Source organism: Bidens hawaiensis, unplaced genomic scaffold (assembly GCF_021521415.1).
Source record: "Bidens hawaiensis isolate Kalapana, Puna unplaced genomic scaffold, B.hawaiensis_p1.1 tig00008759_1, whole genome shotgun sequence".
In the NCBI taxonomy this organism is placed as follows: Eukaryota; Viridiplantae; Streptophyta; class Magnoliopsida; order Asterales; family Asteraceae; genus Bidens; species Bidens hawaiensis.
The window spans coordinates 312,011-334,951 of record NW_027491631.1 but is presented as its reverse complement, the minus strand read 5'-3'; the positions used below and the strand labels follow the sequence as shown (position 1 = coordinate 334,951).

At 37.2% G+C, this 22,941-nt stretch overlaps 1 long non-coding RNA gene, 3 other non-coding genes and 1 pseudogene across 4 annotated transcripts; 4 read left to right on the top strand and 1 right to left on the bottom strand.

The window, feature by feature from the left end:
- Positions 1-3,474: 3,474 nt before the first annotated feature.
- On the top strand, positions 3,475-3,590 carry LOC143529870 (U5 spliceosomal RNA). Its single transcript, XR_013134744.1, has one exon. It is a non-coding gene; the product is annotated as a U5 spliceosomal RNA (small nuclear RNA).
- A 1,124-nt stretch (positions 3,591-4,714) lies between these two features.
- LOC143529875 (U1 spliceosomal RNA) lies at positions 4,715-4,875 on the top strand. The gene has a single exon (XR_013134747.1). It is a non-coding gene; the product is annotated as a U1 spliceosomal RNA (small nuclear RNA).
- A 611-nt stretch (positions 4,876-5,486) lies between these two features.
- LOC143529869 (U5 spliceosomal RNA) lies at positions 5,487-5,605 on the top strand. The gene has a single exon (XR_013134743.1). It is a non-coding gene; the product is annotated as a U5 spliceosomal RNA (small nuclear RNA).
- Positions 5,606-7,832: 2,227 nt separating this feature from the next.
- LOC143529837 (carboxylesterase 20 pseudogene) lies at positions 7,833-9,057 on the bottom strand (annotated as a pseudogene).
- Positions 9,058-20,440: 11,383 nt separating this feature from the next.
- On the top strand, positions 20,441-20,848 carry LOC143529836 (uncharacterized). Its single transcript, XR_013134728.1, has 3 exons — positions 20,441-20,505; positions 20,613-20,720; positions 20,827-20,848. It is a non-coding gene; the product is annotated as an uncharacterized LOC143529836 (long non-coding RNA).
- Positions 20,849-22,941: the final 2,093 nt, after the last annotated feature.

Genomic DNA, 22,941 nt, shown 5'->3' with positions numbered 1-22,941 from the left:
CCAATTCACATTGGATTCCCTATCAATTCACATGCAACCTACCAATTATCAATTCACTTCAAAGCTGCCATGTGCAGATGGTAAGATGGCATGCTTTTGATTCTGCATCATCACAAGATTTAAATGATCACATGTTACTTTTACTTTCTGTATGATCTATCATATCATGTTTGTGACAAATCAATAAATTTAACATGGCATTTTGTGTATGATTTAAATTTCTGCATTGCATGTGTGCAGATGATAACATGGTATGGTTTGTGGTTTGTTTCATTCAATCTTCACGTGATGAACACGGTGACAATTAATAAAAAAATAATTGTTTTGTGTAATAAATAAAGAGTCCTAAGCCGTCATTAAGAATAGCGGATTAGGTTATAAAATAGCGGATTAGGTTATAAAAAAATAATTATAACCTAATCCGCCATTCTTAATGGTGGCTTAGGAGTATTCTTTTTCCGTAGTCCGCTATTTGGAATGGTGGCTTAGGTGATTTTGAATGTAATCCGCTATTCCTAATAGCGGCTTAGGTACTTAGATAAAACCCTAATATAATGGGTAATAACATAACGAGTGATAACATAACATATTTAACATATTTAATTAGTATTTAATAAATTATGTATGATTTATAAATTATTTATAAAAGCTAATGAGGTGAATCCCATTTCATCACCCACTATCTTCTCCTACTTGCTAATGTAATGTGTACAAGTTAAGGCAGAGCATGAGAAATCATAAGGTTAGTTACAATAATTAGAGTCAACTATATGAAAAATGAAAGTTAATAATCATGGATTTTATAAGTTGGATGCGGCTCAATGGTAGAGCACTCACTTTACTAGTGAGAGGTAGGGGGTTCAAACCTCACTATCACCAACTTATATGGGAGATATGAGGGATGACCCTGGCTTGCCAGGGTTCGAGTCCTGATCTCACCCGGTTTTAGGGCTCCTCGCTGTCGTGTCATTAGGCGGGTGTGGGGGTCGGGTTTTATCCGGTGAATCCCTCAATAGGGTGGACCGCTAGGGGTTTCGTCTGTCCGGAATAGTGGCCGGCTCGGGCTACCTTTGGCCAATGGGGGCCGCATACGAAGTACCCGGCGTTACTTAGTTGGTCGTTCAAAAAAAATCATGGATTTTAGTTAGAAACAGCTGAAAAATATAATATGGGACGATTAGGAGGAATCTATCTATTGAAACAATGTTGTTTCAATGCATAATGACGTTATCATATCTATGTATACAATGTTGTTTCACTATTTGAAAACCTTTCCAAATATAAATGTTATTCCAAACCCGTTTTTCACGAAAATCCACATCATCACTGTCCCATGAAATTTTAACATTAATCTGCCTGAACAGAGGTTGCAGGTTCTTTAGCACTTCTTACTAATGAACAAAAAACTGACGAGCCCGTAGAAGACATGGAATCGCCACCTGTCATTAAACAGAAAAAGAAGAAGAGATCAAAATCCTGCTCTTTAGATGAAGATAATGAAGTGGAATCCTCATCATAATAAGATCAAAAAATCACGGAAATCGGATGGTGAAGATAAAAAGGCCAAAAAGTCAAGAACTGTTGAAGATGAAGACGAGGAAGAACTGATTTCAGATGAAGAGGAAAAGCCGAAAAAGTCAAAGGTCAGAAGCAAGGACGGGAAGTCAAAGAAGTCAAAGAAACGGAAAGACGAAAGCACTAATCTATAATGATATATTTTAGTGAAGAAAAGAATGATGAGGGATAATCAACAGTTTTGAAGTATTTGTTTCAACCACAGGTTTTTGAAGGATATGTTTTTGGTATTAAATGATAATAGTGGGGATTACGACGAGTCTAGTGACCATCTTCTCACCTCATGTTACTTTGCCACGTTAGTTTGGCAATTCGTTAGTAACTGGTGTCACATCCCCCTATTTTTGCTTTCTCGGTCAGAGACTTGCTTAATATTCATGAGTATAGAAACTTGGACCGGAAGAAAAATAAGGTGTTATACGGGATCATTCTTACGGCTTTTGGTGTATATGGAAGACAAGGAACGAGGTCATTTTCCAAGGCACTTCGGCGAGCGTCTCAAAAACGGTGGCGGACATAAAATCGTTAGGATTCCTTTTGATCAAAAATCGATCTTCTTTTAAAAATTTGCTTTGGAAAGATTGGTGTAATTTTTCCTTGTAATTTTATTTTGTTGTTGGGTTCCTAGCGCCTTGCTAGTGGTTTTAATGAAATTCGCCGTTCAAAAAAAAAAAATGATAATAGTGCTCTATGAATGTCTAAACAGTTTTATTTCTTACTTAAGTTTCGTTGTATGTTTTTCGTTATTTTGTAAAACAATTTCTTAGCTTATGAGAAGATAGGCTTTTGTGGAACAAAATCGGACCGATCGATTTGGAGAATATTTTGATTTTGAATTTTTTTGCTCACTTTTATGTTTATGTTTCGACAAGTCATGTCTGTTATTCACTTATTGTTTCATGATTCTCTTCTTCGGATTAGTAATGGTATACGATTGAAAACATAGTGACAAAGCAGGCTGGCGTGCCAAGTCGTGTAAAAGGCTGGAACAAGATTGGGTTTAAACAGTTAGCGTAAAAAACATATCAAGTTGATTCGGGTTAAGACGAGTTGGGTCTGACATTGGTTTGGGCGATGGACGATGGTGGCCTATACAGAACTGTTCTATAAGTTAAGAAATTTTTATGGCGAGCCCATCATGCAAAGCACAAATTACTTAAATGAATCCATTTCTTGAGAAAATCGAGTCAAAAGACTGTTAATATTATTGTTTGGGCGATGGTGGCCTACTTAGTTAAATTTTTGTACATTCGTTAGAAAAATAGTTTTAAGCAATATTTTTACAAATTTTGGATTGCACCCCGAAAAATGAAAACCAACAAAGGTCGATTAAAGTATGAGTTTGGGTCGGGACCTAATGAACCCGGATTGGACTTAATATGTTTCAAGCTTGATTTCGAGTTCAAACTTGTTTGACTTCACTAGAGTATATATGCCATAAACAAATGAAAGACTTAAATTTTAAAAATAAACAATTTAGCGAAAGTGTCGTAGTCTATTTTGGAAAACTGTGGTCACTATGTTGGTAACCTAAAGATGTTTGGTAACTCAATACAACCGCTACAGTTAGAATGTGGTCTACTTTTGTAACGGTACACACCCCTATGAGATTTGTCCTACGTAAACTTCTACAACTTAAAAAATATCACTTGGTTTGGTCGGGTTCGAAACCTTAACCAAACCAATTTTGTAATTTATAACTCACGAGGCGATATTGTTTTTATTGATCTGAGTGTTGGGGAAACTAAACAAGGGATTCGTCTCACTGTTCGGTTTGAGAATGATCAATGGAGTCAAGTTGTAAATGGAGTGAGTCCGTCCCACATCGGTTTATTAGAGAAAACAGAGGACTGAAATACACTATTTAAAGGAACTAGGTTTGTCATTAGAAAGACACGCAGTCACGCATTGAGCACAAAGTGAACTATTCTTTCACCTTTTACTAAAGAATACCGTGTGTTTGCTACGCTAAGTGGCATACACCTATTTTTGGAGAGTCCTGAACTGACATGTTTTTTCATAGTTCTAATATTTTTTTTAAAAAAAATGGAAGTGCAAAACGATTAGTGTTGGTTTAATCCTAAGATATTTTATACTCCTAATATGTTTTTTTTTCATAATCCTAATTGTATTTCAGTATAAAAAATGTAACCAATAAATTCACTTAGCAAATTTAATAGCCAAATATATGTGTTGATTTAAGGTAGAACCTAAATGCTCATGGTTAAACAAGCAGAATCTTGTCATGATTCAAGAAGCAACAAGACCTGATCAAGAATCTGGTTATAGATGATGAAGCAACAATTGTTCATGAATCTTGTGTGAGCTTGAGCCTGCTGCATAAATAAAGGATAGAAGCGAACAAGTATTATTAAAATTGGACATGTGACGGGAAATCAAACAATTTGAAATCCAAACAGGCAGCTTTAGAGTGAAATTCAACTCAACCAACGAAAACAATTGACAACATATCGTCCATTTTCAAGCTCATGGTTTTAATAAGCTTTAGCTGATATTGGTAACAAGTTGCGGGACAGCCAATCTCCAGAAAACTATGATATTCTTTGAATAGAAAAGATATCCGGAAGGAGAGTGCATGCATGATTTCAATCCGAGCAGTAAAGTAAAGGTAGAAAACTGTAGTCCATCCCGTCTATGCTATCGCTTACACTTTACAAGCCACCTAGTTTTTAAGTAAAGTTAGATGATTTGCAGTTTGTATTTCATCAATTCAAGCCAAGCAAAGATATTATGATCCTACGGCCAAGAACTCAAGATTAATGGACCCATTTATGCTAATGAAAATCGCAAGATGCATCGATCTTGAATAAAAAAGCTAGCTACTAAGCAAACCTCTCAACATCCACTATTCCAATGTCAAGTACCAGTCAACGTTGACTACTCTCGTTTAAACATCTAACAAAGCGGCTGCTTAGCATACAACTTCATCCTGACAAGCAAATTGTATATAACTTTTCTACTTGTTCCGTGGCCTAGGTTAAAGAAAGAAAGTACTTTTATACCGATTATTGAGAGAGACGAGCAGAAGTAGCAATTAGAGGGTCATCCCACATCGGTGGGGAGAAGAAAGCAGGGGTGAGTGTTAGCATATAAAAGTGAGAAGAGGCCTTTGGGTTACTCACTTACCTGGACTGGGTCAATGGGTGATCAAGAAGGTCTATGGCCTAGGTTGGTGATCTCCATTGCACTCTGGAGGGGTGCCCGCCTAAGGTCGGCCCAAGTGGTCGAGCCTACGTCATAATTTTTGGCAGTAGAGGCATGCGTTCGCGTGGCGTCTGCCTAATATCTTAGTTTACAATTACTATTTTTTTGCAGCCTTACAATTATATCTAACAAAATTTTACAAGAGTAGGCTTATTTTTTAAATATACACATCTAACTTTATGTTTGTGGGGACTGGGTTAAAAGGGTTCGTTTACAGGTCAACGGGTTCCAGGTCACGAAACAGTTCAATAATAGGCTGCATATTAAAGGGATCATACCAATGTTTAGAAGCTGCAGTATTTGTGTTTGGTTTTAGGATGACCCGGTTGTGAACAAACAATATACATTTTGTCAAGAATCTAGTGGTGAGCTTGAGCCTGCATAAATAAAGGAATCAAGTGATCAAGTATTACTAAAATTGGACAACCGGGCTTGAAATTCCACTGACTGCATATCGTCCAATCTCAAGCTCATGGTTTTAATGAAACCTTAACTGATACCCCGATATTGACGACACTTTGTCAATAAAACTAGTAATATTAAGATTTTGGGAAGGAGTGCATGATTTGAACCAGTAAAAGACTAAAAAGGATCTGAACTGAAAAGTTGTATCTGGAGTGAATTCATCCCACATCCTTTTATTAGAGAAAACATAAGACTAAAAGCAAGCAGGTTGGTCAACTGAAAGGCACGCAGTGGGCACAAAGCGAACTATTCTTTCGCCTTTTACGAAAGAATATCGTGTACTCACTGCGCTAAGTGGTATACGTTGTTTTTTGGAGAGTCCTTTCTAATACTGAAAGGCTCCAACCAATATCTTAAGTTAACTTTTATTGCTAGGAGACTCTATTGATTATTGTGGTAGTAACAAATTATGGTGTGTTTTTAATCATTATTATATATTAATATTTTATCTATATCTAATCTATACTATATATAATACACCACTTAAGGGTAAATTAAGACGTTTGAATTAAGTAAGTTACAACATTTGATGCAATATGTACAACATTCAATAGGGCAAAAATGTCAATATTTCATTGAACCTCACGTGCATTTGAAATCTTTTTAAAATATTTACATTTTTCATTCATTGAAGTTACAACATTGGTCCTTAATCTTTTACTTATATATTATTTTATTTTTACTTTTAACCCAACTAACCTAAGATTTTTAAATGGTTATAACTTTTTCTTACTTTAATAATTTTTAAAATAAATGGCATCATAAAAACGATCATTTTATTATCTTTAATTTGAGTATGATATTGCCATAGTTTTCGAAGTAAAAAAAAATACATTTTATGCAACATTGTTCGCGTTTCGGTTTTGATGGTTTAAATTAAACCATAGCCAACTTTACACGTTTTTTTGCCATTGAAAACCAAAACTGAACTGTTTGAAATTAATACCCAACTAAGCCGAACCATTACCAACGATAAGTTTTTGATATAGTTTGTACTTCGATAATAAATTGAGTTTAAAATAAGAATTATTAATCTGTCTATACCTTCACTTCAAATTAAACACCAACTAATACGCTACTTAAGAGAATTGTAATATGAACAAAGACAACTTTGGTATAAACCTTATTAGAATAAATAGAAGACGAAATCATAACAAGAACAAATATTACAAAAAAATCATACTAGAAATTTGGCTAAATTAATGTTGTAAAGACGAGTTTACTCGTATAAAATAAAACTGTCTTTAACTATATCTAATATATATTATAAAACATATATGTCAAGTTAGCATGCAAACACTTTTGTATGTCCTTGGGCCTTAAATTATGTTTCTTTTTGTGGTCTTTCCTCCCACCATGGTAAAAGAAGGGAGGAGGGGAGGAGAGGAGAGATGCTATAGTTGTATCTAACACCTTGTTTCCTTCTAAATTAAAAAACAATAAAAAAATACAAATATTTAGAGTTCGAACAGCTGGTTCCAACACTGTCGGAATGAGTTAACCCGAGGTTCGTTTTAGCCGATTCTCTCCGGTTACCCACTTTCATGGGATAATCCAAGGGTGGATGAAGATAAGCCATGAGTCTAGTCATTTATTTCATTTATTCTTTTAGTATTTTTCTATCGTGAATTTGTAGGTTATCATTAGTTTCTTTAATGTTTTGAATGTCCTTATTGTTGGGTTCGTAGACCTTTTGTGTAGGCCCGGTTTGTTATTTGAAATTCAAAGGGCAAACAGGTGTAGGGTGACCAAAACCGAAGCCCGGCCCGGTTTAGATTTCTTGTTCAATAATTTACAAACCCTAGACTAGTCTCTATTTAAACAACGTTATTTACTTGTAATCCTTTGTCACTCAATAAAGAATACCTAGTTGTCACCCGTGGACGTAGGTCAGTTTAGACCGAACCATGTTAAATCCTCATGTTCGTTATTGCTTTCGTGTGTTGTGTTCGGTTCGTGTGTGTGTTTAATCCTAACACTTATTTGAGTTTCCAATATTTAAAATTCAAAAGTACGTACTTGTCGATGTGTTCATCACAAATAATTTATTTGTGTTATCCGGTTTCATTTTAATGATTACGAATTGTTTCTCCTACAAGGATATCATCAAATCATATAAAAAACGAATAGTCACATTACTCCATGCATATCTTTTTATTGTGAACTTCAAATATATTAATAAATTTATACAAAAACAATCTTTCAATGATTTTCTAACATAACTAAACACTACGATATGTAAAATATCTCGGTAACACTTTGAAAATGCAATTAAAAATTGACAAGTAACGTTTTATTAGGGGTATGTTTGGCAAAACTAGCTGGTAGCTGTAGCTGGTGACTGGAAGCTGTAGTTTTTTAGATATATTTAGATGTTGGTAGAGTAGCTGGAGCTTTTAATAAAATGTATAAAATTAGTAAAATGGACATAACTAAAAACAATAATAGTAAATGTATTTATTTTGAAAGATTATTTAAGTAAATTAAAATACTAAAAGCTTGTAACTCTTTCTAAACGTCACTAGTAGAAGCTTTAAGCTTATCGATTTATTATCAGATATTACAATTCATTTTGTACCATTAACCGAATACATGAAACGCGAGATCTCCTCGTACAACTCTTCGGCCTTAGCTTTGTCAAAATATTCAGCCCCGTGGTCACCATCACCGAAGAAACTCGTGCATTCAACACCTTTCAACTCAATCTGACGATCTATCATCAAATCTCCATAACGAATGGCCATAATCACCGCCCAACCAAGATCTTTGATCCGGCCCATATCGTCTAGACAACCCATCATCAGGTTACAATACTCATGGTCACGACTCACACCAACAGGAAGAGCCAAATCCCACATAACATCACTTTTGGATTGAGTAGAGTTTGTCCCCATGTTAGCCAGTCGGACCTCGGATTCCGTCCGAGCCACCCCTCCAATGAACAAATTGTGCAAGATCAAACCTTTAATATTCAAGGGCTTAAGATCAGTAAGGTGTTGGGATACATGTAGTGCTACATGGTAGACTAGGTTTGCAGCAGCACTAGTTCCCATTAGGTAACAATTTGACAAGTCAGCAAAGTTGGTCAACCATGGATCTCTGGTTGACTTGACCCAATGCACAGCCTCCACCCCGTCGTCATAAGCAGCTGGGAGGCGGTGTTCTGGTGCATTTCGGTAGTCCACGCTCACCACCACGGCCTGGAGGCGTGCGGTTAGTTGATCACAGAAGTCGTGTATCATGGTTGAAGCTGCGGTCGTAATGACAAAGCCACCTCCGTGGTAGTAAACTATGAGAGGGAGCTTTTCGACACGGGTGTTACTTGTTATGGTTTGTTTAGGGATGTAAATTCTAACGCCGGTTTTGTTGGTATCGTTGATGGGTAAATCTTTGCTTAGAACGGGGGTGTCGGAGTCTGGATCCGGTGTGGGAATGGAGCATGGGAAGGATATGGGACGAGTGTATGAACCATCGGCATTAAGTACAACGAAAGGTACTGTGTTTTCACCGTAGTGTAATGTTTGATTAGCCATTGTGGAAAATGAAGATGTAATGAATGATGATAAATGAAAAGAAAAGTCTTTATATGTAATATTTGTATTCTGTTTTGGATGGCTAGGGATTTTGACTAGTCTGAAAAGAAAAGTCTGATATGTAATGTTATGTTTTGTTATATTCAAACAGACCTAATTAGACCAATTAACCATTACAAGGTAGACCAAAGAACTTGGACCAATTAACACCAGTTCAAACCGCCGAAGACGTCTAAAAAGTTACATGTAGAGAGAAACCATGTCTGGAAATCCGAAGGTATTCCGTCATTTGAAATGGCATATCCCACCAATCTTCAGTTTTATCGCGTCCCACTAGCTTAACCGCCGGATGTCACCAGAGCATAGCATACCCTGATAGTTTGTGTGAGGGTCGCGCCATTATAAATGTCAGATCTCTAATAACACGCGCTTTGACTTAAGATTAAAGAAGGTATAATTCTAGATGATGTCTTTCTATTCACAATGTCAATTATATACAAAGATAGTCTAGCCAACTTTAACACAAATAAAGCAACTAATAATAAGATAATAAATACAATATTATTGACAAAATTAAGTGTTGACTAAGACGCCCCCTGAGTCTTAGCGGTAGGTCCACGAGCACAAAGACTGGACTTAAACTTGGAAAAAAGCGGGCGTGGCAACCCTTTCGTGAAAATATCTGCATCATACTAATAGTCAGCTGGGATGTGTAGAACTTGGATATAACCAACCCGGACCTTGTCACGAACAAAGTGTATGCCAATTTCAACATGTTTGGTTCTTTGGTGTTGTACCGGATTCTTGGATAGGTAGACTGCAGATAAATTGTCACAATAAACAATCATGGCCTGACGAGTAGGGACAAATATTTCAAGAAGAAGGTTCCCTAGCCAACTCGTTTCGGCAACCATATCCGCAACCCCACGGTATTCCGCCTCGGCACTTGATCTAGAGATAGTTGCTTGACGTTTAGATGACCATGAGACCAAATTAGTGCCCAAAAAATACAATAACCCGACGTAGATCTTCGTGAGTCGGGACAACCTCCCCAATCCGCATCGGAGTACGCCGTGAGAGACATGGATTGGAAGGGATTGATGTGCAACCCGTGTGAAGAGGTACCTCGGATGTAACGAAGAACACGTTTAAGAAACTGAAAATGGGGTTCACGTGGTGCATGCATGAAGAGGCAGATTTGTTGTACTGCATACGAGATGTCCGGTCGGTCGAGTGAAGGTGAGGTATTGAAGTGCGCCGACAAGGCTTCGATATAGGGTTGCATCTTCAACAGGTGGACCTGAGTTGGCACTTAGTTTTGACGAGGTGTCAACCGGTGTGGCAGCCGGTTTACAACTAGTCATTATTTGCCCTTGCCAAAATATCCTCCGCGTAAGTCTTTTGGGACAAAAATAAGCCCCCATGTTGATGTTTGACCGATACGCCCAAGAAGTGATGGAGCTTACCAAGATCGGACATAGCAAACTCCTTTGAAAGAGTTAACCACATGTTTTAGTAGAGCAGAATTGGATGCGGAACGGATTATATCATCGACATAAAGTAAAAGGTATGCCATTTGTTTGCCTTTTTTGTAGATAAATAATGATGAATCTGACACGGCACTCTTGAAACCACATTTAAGAAGGTATGTGGCAAACCGTTGGAACCAGGCGCGGGGTGCTTGTTTTAAACCGTACAAAGATTTTCTTAATTTGCAAACATTTGTAGGGTGTTGAGCATCCTTAAACCCCGGTGGTTGAAACATGAACCTGTTTCTTTGAGATCACGATGTAAGAATGCATTCTTGACATCCAATTGATGGATTGGCCAAGATCGGGATGTTGCCAAACTGAGTATTGTGCGAATAGTTGTTGGTTTGACAACCGAACTGAACGTTTGATCACAATCTATTCCCACTTGTTGAGATTTTCCGTTCACCACAAGGCGTGCTTTGTACCTTTGGAGTTGACCGGTTTCGTTAAACTTGTGGCGAAAAATCCACATACATCGGATGACATGAGCTTCGGCTGGTCGCGGAACTAATTCCCAAGTGTTATTGCTCATCAACGCACTATACTCATCGTTCATTGCAGTTGTCCAATTCGGATCGGTTAAAGCGGCTACGTGAGATGTTGGTAATGGGGAAATGGTTTGTGTGGAGATCGAGTTGTATTTTTGGTTTTGTGATTCCGGCACGTAGCCGAGTGGTCATGGGATGAGTCAATGTGGATGGCATGGGTGATGGTGGATTGTGTATATGTTGTCAAAAGGAGAAGCTGTGTGTTCAGTTGTGGCAGGTGGTGATGGGTGGGTGGTAGGAATATGTGGTGCACATGATGGGATGCTAATAGGTGGGGTGGACTGTAGTGTTAGAACCTAGATTGAAAGATGGGTATTGAGTAGTTGAAGTTTGGGGTGTGGGAATATGGTATTGGGTCGTGGCTGTTGTTATGGGCTGCTGAAAAATAAGTGGAGAAGGCTCAACATCAAAAAATGAATAGTCAGTCGGTCAAGAGCTTAAACAGTTTTGAACGGGAAACTGGTCTCATCAAAAATGACGTGACGAGACAAAATAACTTTGCCCGTTGAGAGTTCTAAGGCATTGATATCCTCGAAAATTATCCAGGTATCCGAGAAAGACACAGAAAGACGAGCGCGGGCTAAGTTTGTTTGGTCGTGTAGCCAAAGCATTTGGGTAGCAAGCGCATCCAAAGACACGTAAATGATCATACGTGGGATGTCTTTGATATAAAGCAGCCATGGGGGAGTGGAAATTTAGAAGTTTGATAGGTAAGATGTTGTGTAGGTAGATGGTGACATGAGGTAGAGACGCATAGGTTAGGAGAGTGAGCATGATTTCATTTAACGGACGAATCATGCATTCCGATTTCCCGTTTTGTTGGGAAGTTTGAGGCTGCAGGGCATGAAAAACGGAATTGTAAGCCTTGGTTGCTTGCTAGGCTTTTGAAATGGTTGTTATCGAATTCACCCCCAAATCACATTGAAAAGATTTTATGTGAACCTGAAATTGGGTAAGGATATACTTGTGAAACTTGGCAAATTTTTAAAAAGTCTCGGATTTAAATTTTAGGGGAAAAATCCAAGTATATTGTGTCTTGTCATCAACTAAGACCATGTAATATTTATATCTAGATTTTTTTGGAACCGGGAAGGTCTACAAGTCACAATGAATTATATTAAAAAGTAATAATGTTTGCGATAATGATAAAGTAAAAGGTAAGCACTTACTCTTCGTGAGCTGGCAAGACTGATAAACAAGTTCATGACCACGTTTATTGCAAGAAATAAAATTATTTGAAATAAGAGAATTAAAAACAGATAGTCCAGGATGCCCAAGACGACTATGCCAAAAGTCTTGATCATGTGAATAATGAAATGCGGAAGCGGTAGAGTTGGTGAGCGGGTAGAGGTGGCTATCACTGTCATGCCTCGAAAGGATCTCCCCATTCAGAAAATCTTTCACAGAAAATCCAAATGGATCAAATTCAATAGAGGTCCAATTATCAATGTTGAACTAACGAACCGAAAGCAAATTTTTAATGATGTTGGGGTATAAAGGACGTTTTTAAGGTATAGTGGTTTGGTGGAAGTGGGGATTGTACTATTACCCGATCTGAGGATTGGAATGCGTTGTCCATTTTCAACAAGTATAGAGGTTAATGAACTAGATAACAAAGGGGAATTAATTTTACCTTGGTCACTCGTGATGTGTGAAGTGTCCATGTACCATTGATCATCTGAGTTGTTCGTGTTCATTAGACTGGGTAAAAATAATTGTTTTTTATGGTAGTTTGGGGGTCCATGTTGTTGGCCATGGAAGGATTTGGGGAAGACAGTAGGTGTTGGAAGAACAAACGGACCGAAGTCAATTGTGGAAAAGAGACCGAAGTCCGCAGGCTAAGGATCGACTAAGGTTCTTTGATACCATAAAGAAGGTATAATTCTCGATGATGTCTTTCTATTCACAATGTCAATTATATACAAAGATAGTCAAACCAACTTTAACACAAATAGGAGCATTCACATTCAAACCACCATCTTTAACCTCATAATTTAACAAAAATTCACTACTTTTTAAAATATGTCTCTCATTTTAAAAAACACCACACATCCTAACCTCTATAATTATCTCTACATTCTTTTTTTATTATTTTTTCTCTTTCTATTCATTTACAATTTTAACTAAAGACTATTTTGTCTTATTATACTTTTCGTCTAAAATAATTCTAATAACCTTCAGAAAAATTGCGTTAAACGTTATGCAAGCCTAAAGTCGGCTCGAACTCATATAGTATATTAAACCAAACATTATAATCGATATGCGTTTAAATTTCTTCGTAGGTCCCAATTAACTTCATCCAAAATAGCACTTTATTGAACAACGCTTCAACTGAGTTCCATTTAGGGATGAGCTTGGTACTGTACCGGTACCAAAAATATCGATTCCGAAAATCGCGAATTCTTGGTACCGGTATCGAAATATTCGGTTCGGTACTGGTACGGTACCGGGATAATACCGGTACCGAAGGTAAAAATTCGTGAAATACCGGTTCCGGTACCGTAACGATCCCGAAAGTCGAAACTTTAGTACTGATTCAGTAGTAGTACCGAATTTGCTCATCCCTAGTTCCATTTATTATGTTGACTTTGACCCGTTTGCAAATTCGCAGCAAACTTGACCTCCAATAAACCAAACAGTTCGCAGCAAATTCCCAGTCAACTTCATCCAAAATAGATTAAAGTCTACTTGACCGATCCAAACATGCCATACACCATTTGTAGTCAACTGATGCGAAAATATTGCACTGTAACGCGAAAAGAAGCTTCACTAAACTGCACTTGTAATTATGAACTACTCGTATTAGCCTTCTAAAAATCTATAACCTGCTGCCAATACTGAAGGTAAATAAAATACCAAAATTACCCTTAGGGTTACTATGTTGGCTTAAAAATCAAAATTACAAAATACCAAGAATGATGTTATCTTTTGTATATCAGATACTTGTGTCATCATCATGCCACCAAAAAGAAAAATTGAAACTAGCATACCAACTTATCTGAAACAACAATAAGCAAACCATAACAATCTCCATCCAATTTTAAAACATAACTTCAAAATATATTCACATGGCTTTTGTCCAATAAATTCTTGTCCACATGCTTGTACACAATACAAACAAATCACAGCTGTAATCCAAAGACCAATGCACTAGCAGGTAATGCAATACAAAAGAAACAATTACATGAACATATAGAACAACAAGAGCTGCAGAATGATATTGATGTCCCCTTAACTTGTCACACAGTTTAACAAAATTGCAGCTTATAGCACATTAATTTGAAGCAACCACACACCCAAACAAAACACACACATTAAATTGCAACCTAAAGCACATTAATTTCAAACAAAACAACATTTCAACAACCTTTAATTAAAAACAAAATAAGTCCAGCATCCACAAGGCCAGAAGGCTTTGAATTCATGAAACCCAAAAAATATAAAAGTATAAGGTTAGACAATGCCAAAAAAAATCTGTTCTTATGCAATAAGACTTCCATGTAACACCAAAAAGGGGAATACGATTTCTAGAAGCACTAATATATATGCACTATTGTTCGGCCTTTAAAGTTGATTATCTCAATCACGATTGCGTCTCATTATGATTTCTCTTTGAAGTTCCTCAAAATATAGTCGTTGGAGTTCTGTCATAACACTCACGTCCAACATCATAATCCGTTGATCGGATTCATTCTTTGCAAGCTTCGCTTTCTCAGCTTCAATTCTCAATTTTTCTGCCTTCAATCTCATCCTTTCTTCTTCAGCAAGTCTATCATACGCCATCTTCTCGGCCTGAAGGCGATAAAACTCTTTCTCTTGAGCATGTGACTCCTCTAAAAGTGTATACTTCATCTTTCTGAGTTGTTTGATTTCCTCGGTTTGCTCACCTTCAACTTTTCGTGATCGTTTTGCAGCTTTCCTACCCAGTGGTCGATCCAATTCGATAACTTCATTTTCAATTGCATTTCCAGCCTCGGATGGGGTTGTGGTTGGGTCGGGGATGGGAACGTCATCCTCTTTTTCTTTGACTCGCCCTTCGCGTCTCGTAAAATCCACTTAGGTTGGTCCTTTAATAGGTTCCAACAATGCTCAAACGCGAAGTTGCATTCTTCTTGTTTATGGTACAAAAACTTCGCCTTATCAAACTTGCATTTAAACAAATAAAATACATGTTAGAAAAACAAAATAAGTATTTTTATGTTGGTTCGGACTCACTTTGCTTTATTGACACTTAACTTACCCATTAAAAGCAAACTTAATTTAATTTCATGACCCAACTTTGACCCCGACCCGTCAAGATTAACCCAACATTATAAAATACTCACAAAACAAATTAGAGTGTGGAATTTTACCTTATCATGATCGGTTATGCCACTTATATTTAATCGTTCAACTTGATCTAGGCACGAACAAAAAGTATTAGTGGCCTTTTGAATGCTAGACCATCGATTTGATAAAAACTTGATTGACCTTTCGTTTGTGGTTTCTTTAGGTTGCTCGAAGTACAAATAGATATTTTCCCACAATTGAGAGTATTTCTGATCTGTTCCTTGAATGGAATCAAGGCTATGATTAAGCCATGCAGCAACGACTAGCTCGTCTTCTTTAGCGGTGAAGTTCACACCCCTTTTTGATTTCTTAACACTGTTTGCATTTGCGGGGAAAGGTGGAGAGTCGTCAAGGCTCACAATAGAATTCCCACAAAGAAGATCGGTGTAGGATACACCTTGATCTTGTGCATCCATACTCAAAACTACAATAGAGTACAAAGATTATTATATTAGGATTGGTAAAGAAATATAACAGTTTATTGAATGTGTTCTCTTATCTATTAATAGTCACAATAGTTTCTTTAGCTGGCCAACGATTATAACACATACTGATTACATAAATGAACACAATTTAATTACCCTAATTATTTCATGTTCTACAAAACTTCATCCTATGTGGATAATTCCACTATCAGTACTACATTGTAACTTTTATTGTATTAAATCAAGAAAAGAAAACAACTTGCATACTCTAAAAACAATAAAATGGACCAAATAAATTAAATAAATCCACACAAAGTTGAAACGTGTTAAATATGATGATAAAAGAAACCACCATCTTTATTCTCTATGAACAAATAAGTATACAACTCAACCCAAAACCCTAATCATGAACCAAATTACAATCCATCTAGAAACCCCAATAAACCCAAATTACTATCCAAGAACATGGAATTAGAACATCTACAAACCCTAATTAACTTCTCTTATCCCGCAGACATATTTGTAAGAAAAGAACAACTCCAAATCATCAGTGGCGAAGCTTGACCAAAATCATCGGGGGCCGAAGTTATGGATCCAGAAAATTTCGGGTCAGCAGTTCGGTTTGGGTCGGGTCAAAGTCAAACAATAAAAAAATTTCGAGTCGGCGTGGCGGGACGGGTCAAACAATATAAAATCTAAATAAATACTTTTTCTTCATTCATCTTACAAAAAACCCAAATACATATTTTGTTAACAACAAAAGACCTAAAATACTTAAGACGATCTAAGAATGACATTGCAAAGAAGGGTGATTGGGTGAGTACCTGGTAGAAGAATTAACCGGCTGGTTCGATTCACTTGTTGAAGCTTTGTGGCGTTTACTCTCTTGTCCATCATCAATTTTTTTGTAAAAAGAATGAAGAGTTTTCGTCTTTTTCATGATATAACTCCTAACAAAACAACAACAGTACGCTTCGGTTAAATTACAATACTATTTCCGACCCTAATTTTAACCAAATCAACCCTAAGTTCAAACAAATACACGCTAATTAAGTAATTATAACCCAAATAAACTATTACCGTGACTCTGGTGTCGGGTGACGGACTGATTCAGTGGGGTGCAGGTTTGGCGGCGAAAAACAGCGGCCGCGCTAGCCGCTGATGACGATGAAGGCGCAGATGAAGAAGGCGTAGATGATTGATGAAGATTGAAGATGGAGATTGCCAGATTGGAGCCAGCCACCCTAGTAATATGAAACGTCAATTGTGAATTTGTTATTATCAATTTTTTCATGTATCAGATTGTTTTTAACAACTTTAGTTTGGTTACAATATAAGTCCTTAAAGTTTGGGAATTCTTTAAAAAAAAAGCAAATTATAATAACAAATAGATTTTATATAAAATAAAAACCAAACGTTGGGTTCTTATATAACAAAACTCAGTCTCAGTGGAACCACAAACCAGTATTATTCTTTGGAAAAAGTATTTCGGGGTCCGGGCTTAATATGTATAAAAAAATCCCGGGGGGCCGGGCTCAATACCTATAAAAATTTTCGGCCGAATAACGGAAAATATACACTACCGAGCGGAAAAAGGGGGGGGGGGCACCCCCTGGCCTAATGATCCTGCGCCCTTGCAAATCATACTAATAGTTTTAGTCCTACAATAAATATATTGAAATTAAGAGATGGAGAGAGTACCTGTTGCAGCTTTTGACGATGAAAAATAATTATTTGATTTAGGTTTTGCCTCTGTTTTGCTTCATAGGTAAAGAATAAAGAAAGAAAGGAGAAAGCAGAAAGCAGATTATGAGCTTTATAAGAGGGAAATGAATATGGGCGGGAGAAGATGAAATAGGCGGGTGAAAGTACAGGAGTTGAGATATGGGGTGCTACAGTAGCTTTTTATAAATGAAAAGTTACTGTATCATATTTTCATAAATTAGGGATAGAGTATATAAATAGGGGATTGGATGGAGTAACTAATTGAAAGATTTTTTTAAAATTTAAGGATAGAGAGTGTTTTAATGGATGGGATAAGAATGCTCTAAGGCAACTAATAATAAGATAATAAATACAATATTATTGACAAAGTTAAGTGTTGACTAAGAGAGATCTGTCATTTTAATGGGCATATCTTGAATAGTATTCTGCTAGTAAAGCACATTTGAGATTAGGCGTTTCGTTTTTTTTTATGGAAGACACCTCTTCCATATAAATCACATAATTTGTAGTAATGATTAACAATTATAGTCACATAATATTCTGATTGAAGTTAATAATATTTATAATAATAACACATAACTTCATAAAAAGAAAAAAAGACATAATACAAAACTCGTCTTGACGTTTACTTGAATTCTCAGTGGTTGTCCATTACCTTTATAAATGCCAAAAAAAACATCCTTTATGTTTAAAAAAACTATCGCGTTATATACTTTGCCCTAACCAAATATATTTTTATAAGCATTGAATCTAGTTAAATGAACACCGCTTGAGGACAATTGTGTCTTTTCTCATCTATCAATCATTTTCCCTTTATTATATATAAAAAGATATATATTATGGCCCAAAAAATCACATTGAGAAACATTACAGAGGGGGTGCTTATTTTAAACGAGATTGTGTCGTGGTGTAAAAAATCTAACCAACAGGCGATGGTTCTCAAAATTGACATTGAGAAAGCGTTCGATTCGGTAAACTGGCGGTTCCTTGATTCAATTATGGCCCAAATGAGATTCCCGTATAAATGGCGTCTTTGTATTCGTGGTACTTTATGTCGGCCAGGTCTTCGATTTTGGTAAATGGGTCGCCAACAGAAGAATTTGACATCAAAAGAGGAGTTCGTCAAGGTGACGCTCTTTCGCCATTTCTGTTTATTGTGGCAATGGAAGCACTCAACGTCGCGATGAAAACGGCTTGTTCTGAAGGTTTATTTAAAGGCATTAAAACACCGAAAAATGGCCCACTTATATCACATTTGTTCTATGCGGATGATGCGGTTTTTATAGGACAATGGTGCTCGTTGAATATTCTGAATCTGAATCGTATTTTAAGATGCTTTCATGTATCATCCGGTTTGAAGATTAATTTGAAAAAAAGTACTTTGTTTGGGGTAAAGATACAATTTTCAAATGTGGAAAGGTATGCATCGGCCTTGAGGTGTAAATCTGGAAAATTATCATTTCTATACCTGGGTCTTCCGATTGGGGCTAATATGAGCTTGAGTCGAAATTGGGAACCTATTCTAGATAAGTTTGACACGAAACTATCAAGATGGAAGGCAAAATCATTATCGTTTGGAGGCCGATTAACTCTAATTAAATCAGTGTTGAGTAGCTTGGGGGTGTACTATTTCTCAATCTTTAAAGCCCCGGTAAAAGTTCTAAAATTACTCGAAACCAAAAGGCGTAGATTTATTTGGGGAGGTTCAGAAGTAAAGGAGAAGAAGAAGAAGTAAAGGAGAAGATTAGTTGGGTCTCATGGCGTAAAATTATTCTGGATAAAGAACATGGCGGTTTAGGTGTTGTGTCATTAAAAGCGGCTAACAAGGCATTATTAACTAAGTGGTTGGCCCGGTTTAGAAATGACAATACCTCTCTTTGGGTAAAAGTTATCACAGCGGTTCATAGAGGGTCACATAAATGGGAGTCGTTATCGATAAAAAAATCCATTGGGGGCACATGGAGATGTATAGGTCGGATGGATCAAGCAAAGGAGTTTGGCAATCTGAAAGTATTGGAAATATTAAAAGTGAAGATTGGTATTGGTGATAAAATCTTTTTTTGGCTTGATTGCTAGGCTTGTGCTCAGCCTTTAAAAGAGTTGTTCCCTTCTTTATATTTATTAGAATGCAGAAAGGATGTGAAGCTTGTTGAGTGTTATGTTCAGACAAATAATGAATTTCAATGGATCTGGCGGTGGCGGAGGGAACCAACCTCGACTCAACATAGGGATGAATTGTGCAGATGCCTTAATTTGATATCCAAAGTTTCGTTTACTCATGGTCCAGATTTGTGGTTATGGTATGGTGTTGATGGTGAGTTATCTTCTTTCTCGGTTAAAATGTTGAGGTGGGAAATAGATAATATGGACCACCAGGTTGTGGGGTCTTCTTTTTGGTTAAAATGGGTTTCGATTAAAATCAATTGTTTTATTTGGAAACTATTAATGGATCGCATTGCAACGAAAACAACATTGTCACATAGGGGCGTTGTTTTCGGAGATTGGAGTTGTAGCTTTTGTGGATTAGTTGCGGAATCATCCGAGCATCTCTTTGTTCACTGTTGGGCGTCTAAATGGGTATGGTCGATCATATATAATTGGGTCAAGCTACCGAACTTGACTAATTTGGATTCAGTAAAGGAGTTGCTTGAATTCCCGAGAAAGAAAAAACTAAATAAAGCAGAGTGTCTGGCAGTGCAATCCATTTTGGCGGTTACATGTTGGATGATTTGGAAATCAATGAATGATCTCATTTTTGATAATTTCCCATTTTCGGTATCTAAAGTGGTGAACGACATAAAAACGACTTCCTATTTATGGGTGAAGCATAGAAGCAAAAGTGTCACCCTTGATTGGGAGAAGTGGTGCAAGTTTAATTTTGTTAATTTTCCATTGTAATTGTTTGTCTTTTATTTACATTCCTTGTATGTCTTTGGTCTTTGCTTCTTGTAATGGCCCTTTGGTTTTAATATTATTGGCACTTCAAAATATATATATATATATATATATATATATATATATATTAAATTTCAATATTAATAAAAATCTCTCAATCATATTTTCCCTTTTTTATATGAACCTCAGGAAGGGAGTAGAGGTTAATATCTGGGATCTTGCAACTCATACGAAAATTTGGACAGCAAAATCAGTAAGTTCATCTGTTAATCGTTCACATATTTATGATTTATAAGGCAAATGTTTTCTGAATTCATCTCACTTTGTTTACCATATTTTTTTTTTGTATTTACATTGCAGCCTCCTAAAAACAGCCTCGGTATATTTACACCTACTTGGTTTACTTCAGCAACATTTCTAAGCAAAGACGATCATCGCAAGTTTGTGGCAGGCACCCACAATCATCAGGTTACTTACCAAAACTATATATATGGTTTCTTGAGTAGTATTTTTAAAATATGATTGACATGCATTGTCAATAGTTTTTTAACTTGATAAATTACTATATATGCAGGTACGTTTGTATGATATGGCTGTTCAAGTTTTGAGTGTTTTGGGTTTTTTTATTGGTTGATATATATGCTTTTAGGGAAACTACTGGGAAGCATTCGATCGATAGCCAGACATCCAGATCTCCCAGTTATAGCCTCTGTAGGTCCCTTGACCGGATCTAACAACACAACAGCTAGTTAACACTAGCTAACGGAAATCACTAGTGAGGACCGAGATCTCAGATCTTGTTTGGTGTTCGTAATTGCTGTGAGAAAGAGAGAGATAAGAGAGTGTTTGAAGGTTGTAAAGATTAGGTTTTTGCAAAGGTTGTGTTGTGTATGACTTACACACTCTATATATAGTGTGTAATCTCATACACCATTCTTTCATTATAAACAGCCCAATGGGCTCAAATACAAATGGCATTGGGCCCAAACATACAAATAAACATAAACCGACTAGCTAACATACATATATGTTCAAGGATAAACAAATACAAAAGACTAAACCAAAATGGGCCTAACAATCTCCCTCTAGTCTTTAGTAGTTGTTCCGTTAGCTCGTGTCTATAGTCGGTTTCGGATTCGTAGTCGAAGATATCGTCGTTGGTCAGAAGGGGTTGATTCTCAACAAGTAGACGAACAAACTTGTTGAATTTCATGACGATGGCGTCCGTGTTGTCAAGACTGACATCTTCAACCGTACACAATGGTGACTTAAGAAGCTTCTTCAAGTCAGCTTGGCCAAACCCAGCTAGTTTGTGCTCGTCAAAGAACCGAAGGTTATGCGTTCTTTCACAATGGATGATGACCTCTCCGTGCATGTTTTCGAACTCCCAAACGATGAAGTCAAAAAGGAATTCGTCATCAAAGGGCATGCCATGAAAGATAGGTTCTCCATGATCATCTAGCATTCTGAATCTCCATCCCTTAGAAGGCTTCTTGGTGTAGGGATTGATTTCCTTTTACTTGAATGCTCTACCCGGATTCAGAGAAAAGTTTGGGTAGTCATTCATTCACTCATGACTCAGGAACCTCTTGAACCAACCCTTCAAAGTGTGTTCGTTTTCGCCACGACCCACCGCCTTCCTGAAATGATTCATGTCAAGGACAGACAAGGTATGCATATCTTTGTAACTAAGATATGTCAGGTCGCCGTTTGCTCGTCTGACAGCCGAGCTTTTGCTGCTAGTGTGTCACTTTGCGTAAATGATTGTATCGGAGTCATGATACGGCTTCGATCTCCATCTCATGCTGGCCATCCTGCTCACACTATAGTACTTGATGCACTTTGTAGACTTTCTTTGAGCAGGTTCAGCAGCGGGAGTAATGATGGTTCTTCAACAGCAGGCTCCTCATTCATCCTCTCCGGTGAATCTGGATTGGGCGATTAGTTTATTCCATCATCGCTATCTTCATTTATTTCCACGGCTTCTTGAGCTGTAGAGCCGGTACCTGCAGCAGAACAAACATTAAAAATAGAGGCAAGTTCAGCCTCAATTGCAACATTAGTCTCTCGTGTTTTCACAGCTTCACTTGGCGGTTCATCATCACCCGCCTTATTCACAGTGGCACCACCATCACCAATATCATCACCATTTCCACCATTTCCACCACAAGCTTCATCGAAGCTGTCGTACTCGTGGTCATCGTCGTCATCATTCTTTTCCTCATCATCTTCATCTTCATCTTCATTCTCATCGTTGTCACCATCATCATCTTCACCATCAGACTCGTCTTCATCATCACCGTTTCCATCACCTCCACCACCACCTTGAGCTACTTGTTGTAGTGGAACATATTCAATAAAAGCAGTTGTAAAAACAGCATTGACTTGTTCAACTGAAGTAGGAGCAACAAGTGGTGAACTAGTGGAACTGACCTGCCCAGTTGTAGCGGTAGTAGTAACCACTAGCTCAGTGCTTTCAACCGTTTCAGCAGCAAAAGTAGGCTCAACGACATCCTTCACACCTGAGCCACCTTCACCAGCATCCTTTCTTGTCTCACCCATGTATAGGAAACCATACAAGTTTCCTTGAGCTCTAACCCTTTCGGCATTGGCAACCAGATTAGCTAGAGCAGTTTGTCGTCTATTGCTCTGCTCGGTCCTTGGCTTAGTTACATGGAGAAACCCGCAA